Here is a 19,836-nt window from a genome sequence, read left to right on the forward strand (position 1 = left end):
TTAGATAAACATAAAAAGTAATAGCGTTTTGTTTTGAAATTTATAGTTATAGTTTCACTGCACATTTACTGCTGTTTTTAATACAGTCTTATCCAAACATTCAAAATATGAGAAAACATCATAATGAAAGACTTAAATGAGCTTGTTAAAATTATCTAAATATCTATTACAAAGTCTAATAAATTCTCTTAGTACCCTATTTTATGAGTTATTCCTTAAATTTGTATCTGAAATGGGTCAGTATTATTATCTACATATTAAACATGAATAAATAAAAATATAAGGAGGTTAAATGGCTGAAAACCATTTGTTATGTCAAAATCAAATCAGAGATGTGTACTGACATGTTTTTATTTCAAAGTCAATGTAAATTTAACTTACACAGATAAACTTTATCAATCTGAATTAAAAATAAGTAAAATATTTTGCTATGAACTTATTATGACAAGAATGTCCAAATTTCAATAAATTTTAGCACTTTGTCTCTCTCCATTACCAAGCAGGAACACGTTTCCCTCAATTGCTCTACAGGTTGTGTGGTGTGTGTGTGTGTGTGTGTGTGTGTGTGTGTGTGTATAATCCCCAGAAAATAGTCTGTCATTTGTAATAGTCCATAATGTGTTTTATCCTCCTATGGCTGTCATATGCTAATAATTCCTGTTGATTAATCTCCTTGATGACATTGTTACTGTAACTTTCAAAGGCTATCATGAAAAATGCAAAGCACATGCAAGAATTGCAATCCAGATGTTCATAGAGCCACCAGGTTGCCATAAAAGAACTCTGATCTATAAAGAGGCAGGCAAACTTCCATAACTTCCATAACTATGGACACACTTTGTCACCGGCCATCAAAGTTGCTCTGCTTAATATCAGCATCACAAAATACAATGCTACCAGACTTTCATTTCTTAGAAGTAAGGGACTGGAGAACTAATACCAGAGTGTCCAAATATACTGACTCCCATGTCTTTTGGTTTTGTTCTGTTTATCTCGAGAATAAGCAAGTTTGTTGAGATCAGACTTGCCATGTCTTCAAATTGTGTGTGAGTGTGCAAGCACGTGTTTGTTCCTGTGTGTACGTGTTTTTGTGTGGTGATGGTGCCAGTTTTAATTTTGTTTTCCTCACTACCAAAGCAACAGTTAAATCACTGGATCATTCTGAAACATTTCCATTTCTGCTTGTTTTATTTTTGCATATTAAGAAGAGTTAACTGTTGTTTTTCAGGGCACCGGTTTCTTCAAATTAAAAATAAAAAAGGCTCAAGCACTATTAACGTAGAAAATTGCTGGGTGCTTTTGTTTTTCTTTTTTCTATTTTTCTCCCTTTCTACACTGGCCTCTCTACTACAATGGCAAAGACCTTAAGACGAGATTTTAGCAAACGATAAAGAAATGTGTGTCCATTCCATCTACAACAATCTCTAGAATAAGTGTACATCTCCCAAGATTATAGCACTGAAATGATGGCTGTACAATATCTATCTTTCCTTTAATATCTAATCTAAGCAACCATGACCCTTTTTCATGTTTCACAAAGTATGAATTCCTAAAGACTTCTTTAGTTTTGATGAAATTTATGTTAATGATCTTATCACTGTGCCATTCAACTTAACAAAAAAATAGACTTTAGAGCAGTTTTAGGTTTACAACAAAATTGAGAAGGAAGTTAAAGAGAGTTTTCATATGCCTTGTGCTCTCCCATCTCATGCACAGTCTCCTCCACTATGAACAACCCTCACCAGATCAATACATTTATTAAAAGCAATGAAACTGTACTGATGCATCTTTATCACCCAAAGTCCACTGCTTACATTGGAGTTCACCCTTGGTGTACATCCTATGGTTTGGCAAACATATAATGATATGAACCCAACATCACAGGATGATACAGAATAGTTACACTGACATAAATATTATCTGTGTTCCATCAACGCATGCTTTCCTCACCACAAACTTTTGGCAAGCACTGATCTTTTCACTGTCTCCACAGTCTTGCTTTTTTCCGGGATGTCACAGTGTTTGCCTCATACAGTATGCAGCCTTTTCACATTGAATTCTTTCACTTATTAATATGCATTTTAAGTTTTCTTCATGTACTTTTTGCTTGATAGTTTACTTCTTCTTAACACTGAATAATATTCCATTGTCTTTATATACCACAGGTTTTTTTTTTTTTTTTTTTTTTTTTATCCACTCACCAACTAAAGAACTTCTTGGTGCTTCCAAGTCTTAGACATTATAAACAAAGCTGCTTTAAACATCCCTGTGCAACACTTTTGTTTTGTTTTGTTTTTTGGCTTTATTGCAGGAAGAACAGAAAACATGAGATCTACCCTTTTAAACACACAGTACAGTACAGTGAACAATAGGCACAATATTGTATAGCAGATCTGCAGAACTTATTTACTTTGCATAATTGGAACTTTATGCCAGATGCACAGTGACTCTTAATACTCCTTCCACCACCCCGTTAACCACCAATCTACTTTCCATTTCTGACTTTGATGATTTTAGATACCTCGTATAAATAGAATCATGCAGTATTTGTTCTTATGTGATTGGCTTATTTCACATAGCATAATATTCCCAGGGTCCACCCATGTTGCCCCATATGGCAGGATTTCCTTCTTTTTTATGGCTGAATAATATTTCATTGTATTCATATCACATTTTCTTTATCCATTTCTCCAATGACAGACATTTAGATGTCCAACCACATCTTGATTATTGTGAATAATGCTGCAATGAACACAGGGATGCACGTTTCTTTGAGGCCCTGATTTTATTTCTCTTGGATAAATACTGAGATGCAAGATTTCAGGTGATATGATGATTCTATTTTTAAAATTTTGAGGAACTTCCATGCTATTTGTGCAAGTTTGGTGGGCACATACGTTTTCTACTGATTCTGGTAGATACCAAAGGGCACGATTGCAGGATCATACGGTAAGATCATGTTTAGTTTTGTAAAAAAAATGCTGAACTATCTTCCAAGTGGATGCATCATTTTGCATTCTTACCAGCAACGAAGGAGACTTGCTGTTAATCCATATCCTCACCAGCCTCTGGGGTTGTCAACGTTTTGAGTTGTTACCATTTTAATAGGTGTGTAGTGGTAATTGATCTCAACTTGCAATTCACTACTGGTATATAATGTTGAGCATATTTTTATACGTTTATGTGCCCCTTTATATCTTCTTTGATAAGCTGTCCGTTCAGGGGTTTTCTCAGTCCTTCTCATAAGCAGTCAGACAACACAGCTCAGCCAATAGTTCACATCAATAGAAAAATGGTTTCTCCAGAGGTTTTGATTAGTTTTATCTTAATCACTTCATGAAATTATATTTATTGGAATAAGGAAAACACCATTTAAAGAATAACTTGATGCCATCCCTTTTGCATGTTATGAGAGAGCAATAAACTCTTAGTACTGAAGATGATTAATTTACAAGGAGTCAATTGATCTTGAGTGATAAAGGTGAATAGGCTATTGTGTTCCTCAGAAAATACTCTTGAAAGAAAATGTGAAACATAAAATGAGTGGAATCACTTTATTTAATAGATAAAATGAATGTTGAGTTTCTGAGAAAACAAAAAAAATTAAAAGAAAATAGATTTGAGAAAACTATATGATAAATAATATATATAATATGTATAGAATAAAAAGGCGAGAGAGAGAGAGGGAGGAAGAGAAAAGAGAGGAAGAAAATAAACTACAGAAAGACTGAGTCAGTGGAATTTTCAAGGACCATAATTTTATCTAATACTAAAATGTAACCTTTTTGGTAGTATATTAGTTTTATTAATGCCACATCAATAAATGTCTAATAAGAACAGTAATTCTTGAGGTTCTCTATTGTAAGCTAATAAAAAGAAATGAGGTGGTACAGTGTGAAGTGGGCCAAAAAGAGAAAATGACACAGGAACTGAAAATAAGTGACAGTGAGGAAACAGGCTGCAGGACACGTGATAAGAGATCAGAAATACCTTTAAATAAGAAGGGAAATTCTGACTAATTGTATAAAACTTCCTTAGAATTCGGAATGAATATTTTGTGAGATTTCACAAAATGATAATATGATAACATGAGGCATATTTTTTGGGTAATACAAAATATTCAAAAGGTGGTAGATCTGTTTCATGCAGATTGAAGGTGCAAACTATACCCTCAAAGGTTCTACAGAACATTTCCAGCTAAAGTAAATATTCACATATTCAGCATCAGTGTTTTACATGTTTACTCTCTTTTTTTTAATTAAAAAAATTTTAAAGTATATTTATTTATTTTAAGAGACGGAGACAGTACGAGTCAGGGAGGGGTAGAGAGAGGGAGAAAGAGAATCCCAAGCAGGCTCCAGGCTGTACCATGCAGAGCCCAATGTGGGGCTTGAAATCACAAACCGTGATATCATGACATGATTCGAAACCAAGACTAGGATGCTTAACCAACTAAGCCCCCAAGGCGCCTCTACATGTTTACTCTCTTGACTTTTGTTTTCTGTTTTAACTGTTTTTTTTTTATTTTTTAAAAATGTGTAATGTTTATTTTTGAAAGAGAGAGAGACACAGAGTGCGAGCAGGGAAGGAGCAGAGAGAGAGATGACACAGAATCAGAAGCAGGCTCCAGGCTCTGAGCTTGTCAGCACAGAACACGATGCAGGGCTCAAACCCACAAACTGCAAGACCATGACTTGAGCCGAAGTCAGACGCTTAACTGACTGAGCCACCCAGGTACCCTTAACTGATGTTCCTACTAACCCACATGTGAACAAAAATATAAATTATAATTTATAATAAAGTGAACATGATGGCTCAAAATATATTGTAATACAATTTCTCCTTGCAACTTTTTTCTTTGCAAAATTGTAATGAGAGAGAAGTTAGGGTTACTTTTATCTTATACTATCTATATGTGATGTATATTTTTTCTTTATTTTAACTATGGTAGCATATTTATGGAAATTAAAATCTTTTTACCTTTAAATGCTTTAACTTCCTACTTTTTTATTCTTAATTATTCTTCTTCATGTATGTACTTCTACAGATACAGAAATTTCATATTGAGAAGAATACTGATTTCTATGCCAGGTCTTTGTAGGTGATTATATTCAAAAATCTTCTCTACAAAGCATTAGAAAAAACACATCAAGCAATAATCACCTCTTTAAAAAATACAGTCTCCTAAATGAATGAGTACTAATAAATTGACACAAGTGACTCTCGCAATTAAAGTATCTAAGGGGCTAACCAACGTAATCAAGAAAAATAAATATATTTATGAAAATATTATCCATAATGGAAAGAAGTTTGGTACATGGTTACCTTGTCCCTGAATTGCTACTGAAAATGCAGAAAGGAGATAAAATTAACATCTCCCTTCACATTCCACAGGGGATATTTTTGGAACATAGCAGACTTTTATATACAGTGTTTATTTTTCTTCATAAACCTCAAATCATAGTTGATTACTCCCTCATCACATTCAATCAGTCATCAAGGTTCCTTGATTCAACTAGTGAAGTATCTGTCCCTCCTTCCCCAGTAAGTTCCTACTTCTTTTGCTTCATTTGAATTCTTTACTACATTTTATCACAGTTGTAATAATAACTTCTTTACCAATCTCCAGATCCCTTGTATTGCCAAGTTCTAATCTTTTATACAATGAAAAAAAAAAGCCATATAAATTCCAAATACAATACTGGCATCTTATAATTCTCAAATAGATTCCGTTGTTCATAAAGGTCTACCAGAAAATAACCCAATTCCTTCTATTCTAATCATATGCAATCTCACATCATCACTACCACCAGCATCATAATTATAATCATCATCATCATCATTGAATATTCTGTGAGTCCACTTCTTAACCCCTGAATCACTTTTCAAACCATGAGGCTTTAAATCCTACTTCTATTTAAACATTTATTAACAACGGTTTTCTGCACTATTTTAGTTTTCATGCTCTGTGTTGAATCCAGCAACCACAACAATAAACAAAATATCAACTTTGTCACATCACTGGGGATCATGTAATCATGAAAGAGATATACATGTATATAGAAATGTAATAATGTAGTTGGTGGGGGGAGGGTTATAGACACCAAAAGATCTGAGCTTGGAGAGTATCCTGCTGTTTCTGAAACAAAACCACGACAAGAGAGAGAGAGAATACAACAAAAAAGAACACTAGCCAAGTGCCCAGGGAATGTGTTGAATCTGTGCTCTGGAAAGCTTGGAGATACCAAAGGCACTTGACCAGTAACTCTTCTACTCTTTTTGGAACTGGTATCTTTGCACCATTATACCAGAGCCTTTGACTATAAACCAGCCAATGACCATGAGAAGAGTAATAACTTCTAGTCCATGGTTGATGCCCTGGCCCATCAATGTCTACCTATTTAGTTTGTTACAATTATAAAACTGTCACTCATAATAAAATTTTTTTTTAAATTCCCCAAATGATGCCTGTACACTCAACTCAGTAGTGCTTAAAACTCCTATAGTTAGGACATAATAAAAAACAAAGCAAAACACCCCCAAAACCTTCAAACTGGGACAAATAGCTGAATACTGCATCCACAAATAAAAGGCAATACATATTTTCATCCGATTTTCAGAAACATACTGTGTCATGGGCATCCTCTAAATTCATTTTTGAAGATACTTACTTTAAAAAGTTAGCATGTAATGTCTACAGACTTGAGATGAATTTACTTAATTTTATTGCTAAGTAAAAAATATATAATAATAATATAGCATGAAATATTTTAAAGGTGTCTCCTGGGATTATGCAAAGGTTACACGCACATTTGCTTTGTCTAATAATCAATAATGTATGGAATATTTGTTTTTACTAAATATAAATTTGAATACCCTGGACATTTTCTCTTGAAATAAACACATAGTCAAGGTCTATGACTATAATTTGAAGTCATGGCTTTCAGATGTGAAATGTTAAAAAAAACACAAGAAGTTCAAATCATTTACCCAGTTGTTTCTTCACTCCACAGATATAACGACTGCAAGTTGGAAATGATTATTGGCCCATCACTTCCAGTTTTTTTCTAGGAAATTATAACATTGTATTTAAACAACATGTATAAAATAGTGCCCTTGAAGTCATACAAAAAATAAAGTTTTCAGCCACTTCTTTATAAAGGACAGAGGGCACAAATCACTTTGGAGCAAATTTTACTATCGTGGGACAAAATCCCTTGAATGACTTTTCTTTTATAAGCCAGGAGACCAATGCCATTAGACCAGTAGCTTGATAAAGAGTCATGATTCACTTTATTTTTAAAGATGAGAGTTTGTAATTCTGGAAGTGATAAGTAAATCTGCATAAAAAGTAAAGAGTTTCTTACTAGGAAAATGGGCTAGTTTTTGAATCTTGTTTTTGATAGAATCAATATCATAGAAACTTACTGATGGATCAATAATGGAATAAAGAAGCACTGATAGGAAAGCATATGGAGGCCAACAAAACATAACTTGCTATGAGGGGAAATGGGAGTTAAGTCATGGCTGAGGGTTTTATCAGTAAAGAGACTAATACCAATACAGCAGGTGGCTAAAGCTTGGAACCTCCCCAATCCCAGCTACCTTAGCAAAAATAATTGGCTATTAGGAGTAGTCTGAACATGGGAACATAAACCACAGGAGTACAAACCACAGAAAACTATTTCCAAGATAATTTGAATAATACACAAATAATTTGAAAACATTTAGAAATATTCTAACCAAAATGTTGAATAAGTTGTTTTTAAAAAGAATTTTATTTTTACTGGCTTGTTCAGTCTAACCAGTTTATGCAGATAAACACTACCATAGAGAAACTAACATTTGATTAGCCATTAAGGCAATAATGGATTTCTTCATACATGTAATATAAATGTCCTACTAAATGGCTATTTCTAATCCAAACAAGAATTCACTATTAGAAATGTTATTACTGATAGGAATGGAGGAATTTAGGGTTAAAGAAAACATTGATAATATGGGGAAATGTATCTATATACATTTCTAACATGTACACTTTTTAGGTCTCTTTATTAACTGCTTCTAAGTCTACATGTTTTTGTTTGTTCTTGACAAATGACAACAACCATATATATATATATATACATATATATATATATATATATATGTATATATGTATATACATATATATGTATATATATATGTATATATATATATGTATATATTTGGGTTTGTGTGTGTGTTTTATAAAAATGTACAGTTTTAAAATAAGGTAAATATGAATGAAAAGTAAGTAAAAATAATGAAATAATGAAATTGTTATTAATTCTCAGTGGTATTTTTTCTTTTTAAAAAAATATATTCATGTATTCATTTTGAGAGAGAGAGAGAGAAAGAGAGAGAGAGAGAGAACATGAGCAGGGGAGAGTCAGTGCAAGAGAGAGAGAAATAATCCCAAGCAGGCTCCACACTGTCAGTGCAGAGCCTGACATGGGGCTCAAGCTCACAACTGCAAGATAATGACCTGAGCCAAAATCAAGAGTTGGATGCTTGACCAACTGAGTCACCCAGGCACCCCATTGGTGGTATTTTTTTCTTACTATATATTTTAAAATATTGGGAGTTATATTTAATTTGATACCAATGAAATTAAAAGTTTTAATTTCCTTTGACTAGGTTCAAAATTTTAACTCAATCAATTCTGTATTTCTCATGAAAATTCCATGAATGAACTATAATATGAAAAATCAATCAAGTAAACAGTTTTTCATATTCCATTTTACAGGATGTATGTGTTCAACGGTGATTAGTTGGCAATAAGAAAATCATTTACAAAGTTATGAAGGGAATGTGGCAATAACATAATCCTTGTAACAACCTAAGAAGCGTATGTTATGTCTAGATAAGGGGAGGGGAAATGTAAGTTTACACATGCTAAGTAATTTTCCCCAAATCTGACATTGAATAGTTGATTATGGCCTTAGAAGTGAACTTGCCTATGTTGTTTGGCAGGGCTGCTACTACCTGTAAGACATTTATAAAAAAATAAAATAAAATTCATAAAGGTGTGCCTCTTCTGAATGAAAAAAGTGTAACTTTTTATTTATTTTATTTATTTATTTTTTTTGAGGAGAGGAGTAAATTTTTCAGGGCTGATTCAATTCTGTGCTGTAGATTGGATATCAGTCCCTGATTGCCTATCTAGATGCCTTTATGCCCTGAGAAACCATATCCATTCCAATACACTAGCTATTCTTGTAGAGTTTATCATTATTACTTTGAAAAAGAAAGTACAACAAATAATATTAAAAAGAACCCTGTGCAGCTACCACTCGAAGTTACTCAATATTAACCTTAACTAATTTTTTCATAAGAACATTTTTAAAAAGCAAAACATAATTGCAGATAAACATGAGGTCTCTTTGGTTTCCTTTCTCAATTTCAGTTTCTATATTCCCACACACATACATATCTGTAGTTGTATACACATATGCATGTAATTTCTGGAGACATATATAGGTGTCTTATGTATTGTTGATAGACAAATAAATTTATGAATATACATTTTGACATATATGCTATAAATATGATATGTACATATATGTCCATAATCATAACATTGTTTATTTTTGAAAAAATATATAAATTACATCATACTATGGAAATACAAGATCGTAAAAGTTCTCTGAAGAATCTGATCTGCCTAAGAGAAAGGAGACTAAGAGGACAGTACAATTTAAGTCTTTCCAATTAAATGACAATGTCATGTAATGCTTGCTGAATGTAGCCAACAACAATCACATGTATATACAACGCTTCTAATTGATGTTTTAGTGCTATACTCTTATGTATGAATAGAGAGATACTGATTTTCAATAAAGATTTGAGGAAATCTTCAAAGTGAAATTAAAAAGAATCAAAAAGGAAGAAAGGGAGAAAGGAAGGGAAGAAGGAAGGAAGGAAAGAAAGGGGAGAGGGAGCGGGAAAGGGAGAGAGGAAGGGAGAGAGAAAGAGACGGAACAGATAAAATAAACTTAGAGGAAACAGACAAAACAGGAAAGAACAAGCTTGCAAACATATTGTATTGCTCTCCTGAAAGATATAAAAGCATATATCACCTCTCCAAAACAAAAATGATTAAAACAATATTAAGAAAACAAAACAAAAAGATCCTTTGGAAGTTGAAATAATGATAGTGGGAATAAAAATTTGGGGGCACCTGGGTGGCTCGGTTGGTTGAGCGTCAACTTTGGCTCAGGTCATGATCTCACAGTTCCTGAGTTTGAGCCCCGCATCAGGCTTTGTGCTCACAGCTCAGAGCCTGGAGCCTGCTTCAGACTCTGTGTCTCCCTCTCTCTCTGCTCTGCCCCTACTCTCACTGTCTCTCTCTCAAAAATAATAAACATTTAAAAATGTTTTTAAAAATATCAATATAAGTATTGAAATTATAAGGTGAAGAATATCCCCATGAATCTGAGCAGGGAAAAAGAATAGAGACAGAACCCAGAAAGAAATAAGAGGAACATCAAAATATTTAGTCAGGAGGTGAAATGTAAGAGTTCCAAAAAAAGAGAGCAAGAGTGAGATCAAGAGCAAAAGATAGAGAAAAGGGAGGAAGGGAGGAAAGGAGGAAGAGGATATAGCAAAGGGAATTATGAAAAAGACATTGAAGAATATTCTCCAATACTCAAGGACATACAAGCTCCAGATATAAACACACCAAGTACCATTAATAATGCCTACAGCAAAAGACACACTCATCTTGAAATTGCATAACATAGAAAGATGATACTAGTTACTCTAAAGATCCAGTCAAAGGGAAAGAGTCAAGAGACAGAATTGCATATTTCTAAATAGCAATATTAAAAATAGATATAACAGGGAAAATTTCAAAATACTGTACATAGAAAAATATTCTAAAACTAGAATACTGAAGCAAAGTTTCAGTTGAGAATGTGAGTTTACTAAAGATATTTTCAGACATGCAAATTCTGAAAAAAGGAAAAACTTAACTTTGTGTACTCTTTCTAGGGCAGCTAATTGAGGAAGTACAGCAGCAAAAGCAGGAAGCAAAAATTGCCAGAGTTCTCAGCACAGATATTGATCTTAAACTGGTTCAGAAGGAATATAACTCTCACCCACATGTTTGGCTATTCGAAACCCCCCTCCCTTTTTTTTTTTTGTATTTTGCATTACAGAGTCCCTAGAATCACTGAGCTGATTCCACTTTTGCAGGCTTTATCTATGTGTCATGTTCTGATGGACTGACCAGCATATAAATGAATTGGTAGAGGTTTAATTGATACCGAGTAAAATTTTAAATATTCAGTGAATTCCCGCTAGTTTTTCTTAGGTGTTGGAAAGTCCTTAACTGCACCAATGTTTGCGGAGACCATTCATGACACTGGAAATTTGAACACTTTTTTTAGGGTGAATTGAGGGGCAGTTCTTCCAAGCAATATCCGTGGCTGGGTATATATTGGGAGTATAGGGAGACAAGGATAGAGAGGCAAAGCCTCAAATAGATCAAGAGAAATAGTCCTTTTATTGTTTTAGTCAAGATTATCTTTTAAGAAGGCCAAATTTGAATATGCGTTTTTCTTGGGGGTTTCAGTGTATCAATCACAGGAATCATATTTGACAAATTTGAAATATATCCTCCTTTATTTTGTAAGTATCTTGTATTAGTCAGGGTTCGCTAGAGAAACAAAACCGATGGGAGAGAAACAGAAATAGAGGTTACAGAAGTAGGAAGGAAGGAAGGAAGGAAGGAAGGAAGGAAGGAAGGAAGGAAGAAAGAAAGAAAGAAAGAAAGAAAGAAAGAAAGAAAGAAAGAAAGAAAGAAACTAAGAAAGATTTGGCTCGCGGATTATGCGGCCTACCTCCAAATCCATACAGCAAGTTGGCTGGAGATTCATGTAAGAGTTGATGTTGCAGTCTTGACTCCAAAAGTTGGAAACTAGAGCAGAATTTCCATGTTGCAGTCTGAAGTGGAATTCCTTCTTCAGGAATCCTGTCTTCCACTTTCTTAAGGCCTTCACCAGTTTGGATGAGACCCACCTATGTTATGGAGAATAGATAATCTGCTTTACTAAAGTGATTGGCATTTTGATAGGTATTCAATTATATCTGTAGGTCTCTTTGAGTAGTATAGACATTTTCAAATACCAATTCTTCCAATCCAAGAACATGAGATGTCTTTCCATTTATTTGTACTTTCTTCAATTTCTTTTATCAGTATCGAATAGTTTTCAATGTATAGGTTTTTCACCTCTTCGGTTAAATTTATTCCAAGGTATTATTTTTGATATTATTGTGTATAGGATTCCTTTCTTAATTTCTCTTTCAGATGGTTTGCTATTACTATATAGAAACACACACACACACACACACACACACACACACACACACACACACCCCTACTGATTTAAATGTTAATCTTATCTAAAAAATAAATTTACAGCAATATCTAGGCTGGTGTTTGACCAAACAAATAGGCACCATATGCTTGCCAACTTTAGATATGAAGTTAATCATCACAACTCACTTAAATTCACCAATTTGGTAACACTACATAATCTCTATAGTGACTACTGCAAATCTAAGTCATCCTTTGTAGAGTTTTGTCAGTGAGAAAAGTAGATTATAGTGAGGAAACATATGAGAGGCAGGAATTATCTTAGGTGACTGAGGATTAGAAGTAGATAAAACCGTGACAGATACAAAAGAAAATGCATTTTGATTAGAATAAATTGAAGTGTAAGTGGTATTTTAGGGAACAAGACTGAATGTATGTTGGATTCTCTGCCAACTATGGAATTAGGACCACACTACATAGAGCTTGGCAACTCAACCAACCTACTATAAGAAATCAAATTATACTGTCAGGTGAAACAAGCAAAGAAACTGACATGGAGTCCTTTAACAAAGCAATCATTCCTTTATGAGGTTATTTACAGGGACTCAAAGCAATGATTCAATAACCTAAAGTTTACAGTGAAAATCTGCTTTCATAGAGCAAGAGGCTGCCAGTCTTACTGGGTACACAAATACAAGGTCTTGCAGCAGTCCTGGGCAGCAAGTTAGGGATGCTATGAGCAATTCTTAAGACAGTAAGACAGGAAGTTATGAAAGACAAATGAGGGAAGTATGGATTATCACAGAGTAGTTTTCTGGCTTACATGTGTGCCAGTTTGATGCTTCCACACTTATTCAAATTATTCCTTCTAATTCATTTTGTGTTTTATTTTTAGCATTCTTCTCCTATATCTCTTTTCTACTTCATTCTTACCTTCTGCTGTGATAATAAAGTTAACTCATTTATCTTTTCTCTACTAGTTTGGAATCAACAGCTTTTGTTTATATTGTATTTTAGTTTTAATTTTAATTGTTAAATCTATATATCTGCGTTTTACATTTCCTATAAAATATTATCCTATCGATTATGTCCATCTTCCAAAATATTTTCTTCCCTTATATTTTATTATCTAAAATTCTAATTCACTGTTTAAATAAAAGTAGCTATTATTACCACCATTTTATACTATCGATAGATAATTCAGTTTGCACACTAGTCTAATATTTTTTGACACCATTGCTTCTTACATTCCACTTCTTCTGGGCTGATTTCTTGATGATGAATACTCTATTGCATTTATTTCACTTAATTTCTATATTGATAGACTATTGACCTTGTGTTTATTTCACCATTGCTTTTGTAAAAAAAAACAACTAAGTGTAAAATTCTAGATTTAAAATTATATTTCTTCTGGTTCATATATAAATTCTAGATTTAAAATTATATTTCTCTTACATCTAAAATTCTAGATTAAAAATTAAATTCTTGTTGTGGCCTCTTCACCATTATTATTGCCGATGTAAAATATGCTCTCAATTAAGAAGCACAACAGGGGTGCCTGGCTGGCTCAGTCGGTTAAGCATCAGACTTTGGCTCAGGTCATGATCTCACAGTTCTTGGGTTCAAGCCCCGCGTGGGGCTCTGTTCTGATAGCGCAGAGCCTGGAGCCTGCTTCAGATTCTGTGTCTCCCTCTCTCTCTCTGCCCCTCCCCTGCTCACGCTGTTTCTCTGTCTCTCAAAAAGTAAATAAACATTAAAAGAAAGTAAAAAAAAAAAAAGAAGCACAACAAATAAAAACTATTTTAAAGCTTCCACTCAACATACTATGTTATAAAATGATGGCATTTTCAATGGTGTTCCATGAACATAAGGGTAACAATATTGCTGAATCAGTGGTAAATCCATGCCCCACACATGTATAATCATGCAGCTGTGGGACTAACCCAAGAGATTAATATATGAAATAATAATTTTGGACCACTAAAAAAATCTTCAATCAAAGTGATCTGGTTGAGACTAGTCTGTCCTGAGAGCAAGAAAAATGGGGTACTACAGTCTGTATAGAATTTTAAAATAATGATGGACTAACTAAATTGTAGCCTGCTTTATATTATCATTATGGACCAGCAATTCTACATAATGTCAGTCATAAAATATTTATCTGAGAAAATATTTCTTGTTCTGATTTCTAAATAATCTTTGTGGTTACTGTTAATTTTTAATAGCACATATACAAGTATTAAACAGGCATATTTTATTACTTTTCCTTTCATAAATTTTGTATTCTACATGGAATTTAATTCTAATAACTGTCAATAACAGCTACAACCCAACACACATGGACTCAGCTATGTGCATTTGTTTGGAGATTAAATTTAAATTGGTTGAGAATTGTTGAGCTTGCTTTTAGGGAAATTTGGGTCTCTGGGCTCTTAAGGCTCTTCATATTCTGAATTTTAAAAAGTAATTTCAATTAAACAATGACAGAACAGTGAATATAAATATGAAGAAAAGAACTTGATTCACTTAAATGCTATTATAGTTTGTGGCTACTTGAAAATTTTAGTTATGTTTATAATAATTTAAAAAGTGAAATAGTATGTGAACTGTGAGTTTTAATTTTTGCTTTTGGTATGTGCAAATTTTAGTCCATGCATGAATATTAAATGATAGCTTTAAAAGTAAAATCTCTTTTGAATTTGTTTTAAAAACAATGAATCAAGGAGCATCTAGCTGGCTCGGTCAAAAGTTCACGTGACTCTCCATCTCAGGGTTGTGAGTTTGAGCCCCATGTTGGGAGTAGAGGTTATTATTAAAGGTTACTTAAAAAATAAATAAAACTTAAAAAATAGATAATCAAGAAAATGTAACTTAATGTTATAGGTTAATTTCTGAAAAATTTTTTTCTACATAGACAATGTTAAGGCTACTCCACATATGATAGATATGCCAATGAAATTGTCATTCTGAGACACACACATACACATCGTATCTATCATATACTGTTTCTTGGACTAAGAACCTGTGAATCACATATGAATCATTATGAATTATCTGAAACAAAAATCAACATGGACATGTTGGTAAATGAGCAGCTGACTCCCCTAACTCCCTTTGGGCAGCTGCCTCACCTCACTGTGTCCTTTTCCTTCATAAGTCACCAATTAAAAAAATATGAAAAAAGATTGAAATGGTCACCTATCTCACCAAAGGAGATAAACAAATAGAGCAAACATGAAAAAATGTTCAACATCATATATCATTAAGGAATTGCAAGTTAAAACAGCAAGATACTACTATACACATATTAGCAGGGCCAAAGTTCAAAACACTGACGACACCAAATGCTGCTTCAAATGTGGAGCAAGAGGAACTTTCATTCATTGCTGGGAACAATGCAAAATGGTACAGTCACTTTGGAAGACAACGAGTTTCTAAAAAAATTAAAAATACCCCTACTCTATGACTCAGTGATTGCACTCAATGGTATCTACTCAAATGAACTGAAACCTTAGGTTTACAAATAAACCTACACATTTATGTTACCTCCTATTTTTTCATAATTGCCAAAACTTGGAAACAGCCAAGATGTCCTTCAGTAGGTGAATGGATAAATAAGCTGTGGTACATCTAGACGATGGAATATTATTCGACACTAAAAAGAAACGAGCTATCAAGCCACAAAAAGACATGGAAGAATTTTAAATGTATATTAGTAGGTGAAACAAGGCAATCTGAAAAATAATATATGATCCCAACTATTTGATGTTCTTGGAAAAGCAAAACTATTGAGACAGTAAAAAGATCAGGGAGAGCTTGCCAGGTGTTAGAGAGAAGGAAGGGATAAATAGGCAGAACCAGAGGATTTTTAGGGCACTAAAACTATTCTATATCATACTATAATGGTAGATAATATGTCATTGTACACTTGTGAAACCCATAGAATGAACATCAAGAGTGAACTCCAATGTAAACTGAACTTTGTATGATAAAGTGTGTCAATTTAGGTTCATTGGTTGTAACAGACATGCAATTTTGGTGAGGAATACTGAAAATGAGGGGAGTAGTGCATGTTCGAAGACAAGGGACATATGGGAACTCTCTGCACTTTCTACCAAATTTTGTTGTGAACCTAAAACATCTGTAAAGAAATAAAGTTTATTAAGTTAAAAATATAGAAATGAAAGTTACAAATTCACAAAAAGACAATGTCCCATTAAGCTATGAGCAACATTTGGTTCAGTGTGTCAGAGATCTGGGCTCAACTACTATGAATATAGTGATTTAGAAAACAAGAGGAAATACTGTTTTCAAAAAGACTAAGATAGTGACTTACTCAGAGTTGAGCTGCCCCTGCTGACACCCCATGGGGTCCGCACACCAATTTCCCCCTGTTATAAAATGCTCTAAAAAACTTTTGGAACTGGTTTAAAGAAAATTATTGGGCACATATGGTTTTGTAGAGAAGAAATAAAGAGTGAAGGAAAGAGTAGATACAGGGAAACAGTGGTAAGTGCCAAGTGGTTTAGATTATATACTTTATAAGAAGTATATAATCTTTATAAGAAAGAAAGAAAAAGACTTTCAGGGGAAGAAGAAGGCGAGCAAAAATATTGTGGAATTGTTAAGAAATTGACATTCTTACTCTCTACAAATGATGAAAACCTCATTTTTTCTTCATAAAAATATTACAAAAATTTGTCCTTTACCCCCCTAATATATAGCATAATGATGATTAAGCTAGTTCTATTGAGAATTAATTATCTGACTTAAAGAATTAATCCTCCCACAAAATAAATTTTGGTATTAAAAAAAAACCTCTACATATATTATCTCTATAATTTGATTTTTTTTTAATTACCAGTTTGAAACATTCAACAGGTTTCATGTATAATTATTTTTTCTGGACTATTACTCTGAAATTCTTTCATAAATCTCTCTCAAAATGAGTAATGTAAAACCTAATGGCTGACACTAATTTCTATATAATCATTCAAAACTAGACACACACCCATACACATCTATGAACTTTGCCTTTTTAAAATACTTCCCTGGATTTTATTTTGCAGTTTTCCCCTTTTATTTCCAGTATCTTTTGTCAGATTTCAGGAGGTCATACCTTTACATCTGAATTTATGAACCTGTCATCTTCTAAACATCCATAGGTAATTTTGTATAATTTTTTGTCTTCATTGGCATATGCAAACACCTACCAATTTACTTCATTTAGAAATCATTATCACTTCTGTCAGGACATAAATAGATGCTTTAAATAAAAATAGAGTTGCCACAAACCTACTTTTCTCTTTCAAAATACCGGCTTTGATTGCCTTGTGAAAACTTGGACATTAATAACGATGCTCACATTCACTCAAATATAAACATACGGATGTGTATACACTAATTACTAATACATATTTGTTTAGTTTAATGAATGCACCATTCTCTACTCTGTGGGAAGAAAAAACAACCAAGATATATTTCTCAGTACTGAGGACCTATGGAATGGAGTAGATGGTTCTAAATATGCACTGTGAAACGACTTCATCCTGCTTCTGACTCACCAGTAACCTTGTAAACGGTTCTTAATTTACCTATATTTTAATTTCCTCATTTGAAATGGGATAATATAGGAATAAAATTTTGTTACATATAAAATATTTTGATTACTAACTGGGGCATTGCAGGCATTCGATAAATATTAGTTCCCCTTATCATCATCATTAAACAGGGGATAGAAAAATAATCTAAGAATGAACTTAAGCACATGGTCAGATTGCTAGTAATAAATAAATACTTTACTTTTCCAGTTTACTCAGTCAATTTAGGACACCAAATGACTTTCAGGACTACGTCACTCAGGGAAAGGAGGTATCTTTGCAAAATTTTCAACTTTTTGTTATCTGGGCACTCTGACTGAATCTGAGATAGTGGTAGACACATCCAGTAAGGCCCCGAGAGTCATAGCAGAGTCTTTGTCAAAAGAATCATACAGAAAAAAGTAGGTAGAGAAATCACAAATTCCCTTTCACAAAGATGCTGCATTTTTATTAGAGAAGGATGAAGGCAGGCAGACTGAAAAGCAGGACTTGCTATGGAAAGAAACAGAGCGAGTCACTTCAAACATTAAATGCGAATCATTATGGTGTTAATGCTCTTGATATCAGAATTATCCAGCACTATAGATAGAGGATTTGGTGTGATATCATTTAAGGATATTATCTTTATAAATAGGAGGATGTTTGCCTATCTGAAAAAGTGAAATTCCCATTTTTTTAGACAGGCATTACAATACACTGATGCATGAAAAGCCTTATAAATGACCATCAGACCATTCCGACATATTAACTTATTAAACGAATATAACATATGGTACTAAGCTTCTATATTTCAATGTAAACTGAAGTCTTATATATTAAATGAAGTTGTTTTATAATGTTATGTTTATAATAACTACTAGTATTAGATGAACTGAAAAACAAAATACTATTCTGCTAAACAATACAATTATGCTAAAATTAGGAATTAATTCGAAATACCATATTATAAAACTGATTGTCTTCTACCAGAGTAACTGCAAAAGAATAGAAATCTGAATTCATGATTTTCTTTTATTGAAGGAGCACCGATACATCATCCCTTGCCTGTCATTTATCATAAAAAAGCAGAATATCTACACATGTTAAATGTGATTTCAAAATAAATACAGAGAAGCACGTTTAAAAAAAATTGAATGAAATTTTTCCTTGTCTGATGTATTTCAAACATGAATCCACTTGTCTTTTTATTTTCCTGTCAAGCTTATTTTCACTTACTTAAAATCAACTTCTCAATTTCCAGCTCCCAGAAGACCTTAGTGTTCTGGTTGAAAGAACCACACAAAGCTCAACTCAAAATCTCACTCGTTTCCAGCTTCAAAACATGTGTGTAAGAAGGTCCAAGGTCATCACAGTTTGGATGACAGGAAGAGAGGAGGGACAAGTTGCTATGGGAACCAGAAGATCACTTTGATGAAAATTTAGAGTTCACTCATGGTCACAAGAGGATGGCATATGGCAATGACAACACACTTTATTAAATATAAATTTATCTATAAAGCGAAGGAGCTAACATCAGATTAATTGTGAGTATATGTTTTCATTAGAAGGTGAAATATGTAAAATAAATAAAATTTTCAAAATATTTTAAGGTTCCTAAATGTTCTGTTCTTTCCATTCTGTACTCTTTATTGTCAGAAATCAGTGTTCCCAACACAGGGCCAAAATTATAGCCTAAAAGTTGCATTTTAATAAATATTTGTATTAATATATATCAAAGAGCTTAATAAATATATTTTAATTAAATGAATAAATGAGCAAATGTATCCTAAAACCATGCAAATTTTATGTACAAATATTGTTCACAAAATTATTTACCATTGTGAAAAACTAACAACCTAAAAGGTAATAAAACAAATAGCTTATTATTATAATTCCTATGAATGCAGAACTAGAAGT

General features: G+C 33.1%; 1 long non-coding RNA gene across 2 annotated transcripts in view; it reads right to left on the bottom strand.

Annotated features, from left to right (window-relative positions):
- Positions 1-11,745: 11,745 nt before the first annotated feature.
- The window catches only part of LOC128314094 (uncharacterized), a 302,527-nt gene continuing 294,436 nt past the window's right edge, over positions 11,746-19,836 (bottom strand). For both annotated transcript variants that reach the window (XR_008295498.1, XR_008295496.1), the window contains exon 5: positions 11,746-12,042. This is a non-coding gene — a long non-coding RNA (uncharacterized LOC128314094). The remainder of the gene's footprint in view (positions 12,043-19,836) is intronic.

The sequence above is a fragment of the Acinonyx jubatus genome, chromosome C1 (assembly GCF_027475565.1).
Source record: "Acinonyx jubatus isolate Ajub_Pintada_27869175 chromosome C1, VMU_Ajub_asm_v1.0, whole genome shotgun sequence".
In the NCBI taxonomy this organism is placed as follows: Eukaryota; Metazoa; Chordata; class Mammalia; order Carnivora; family Felidae; genus Acinonyx; species Acinonyx jubatus.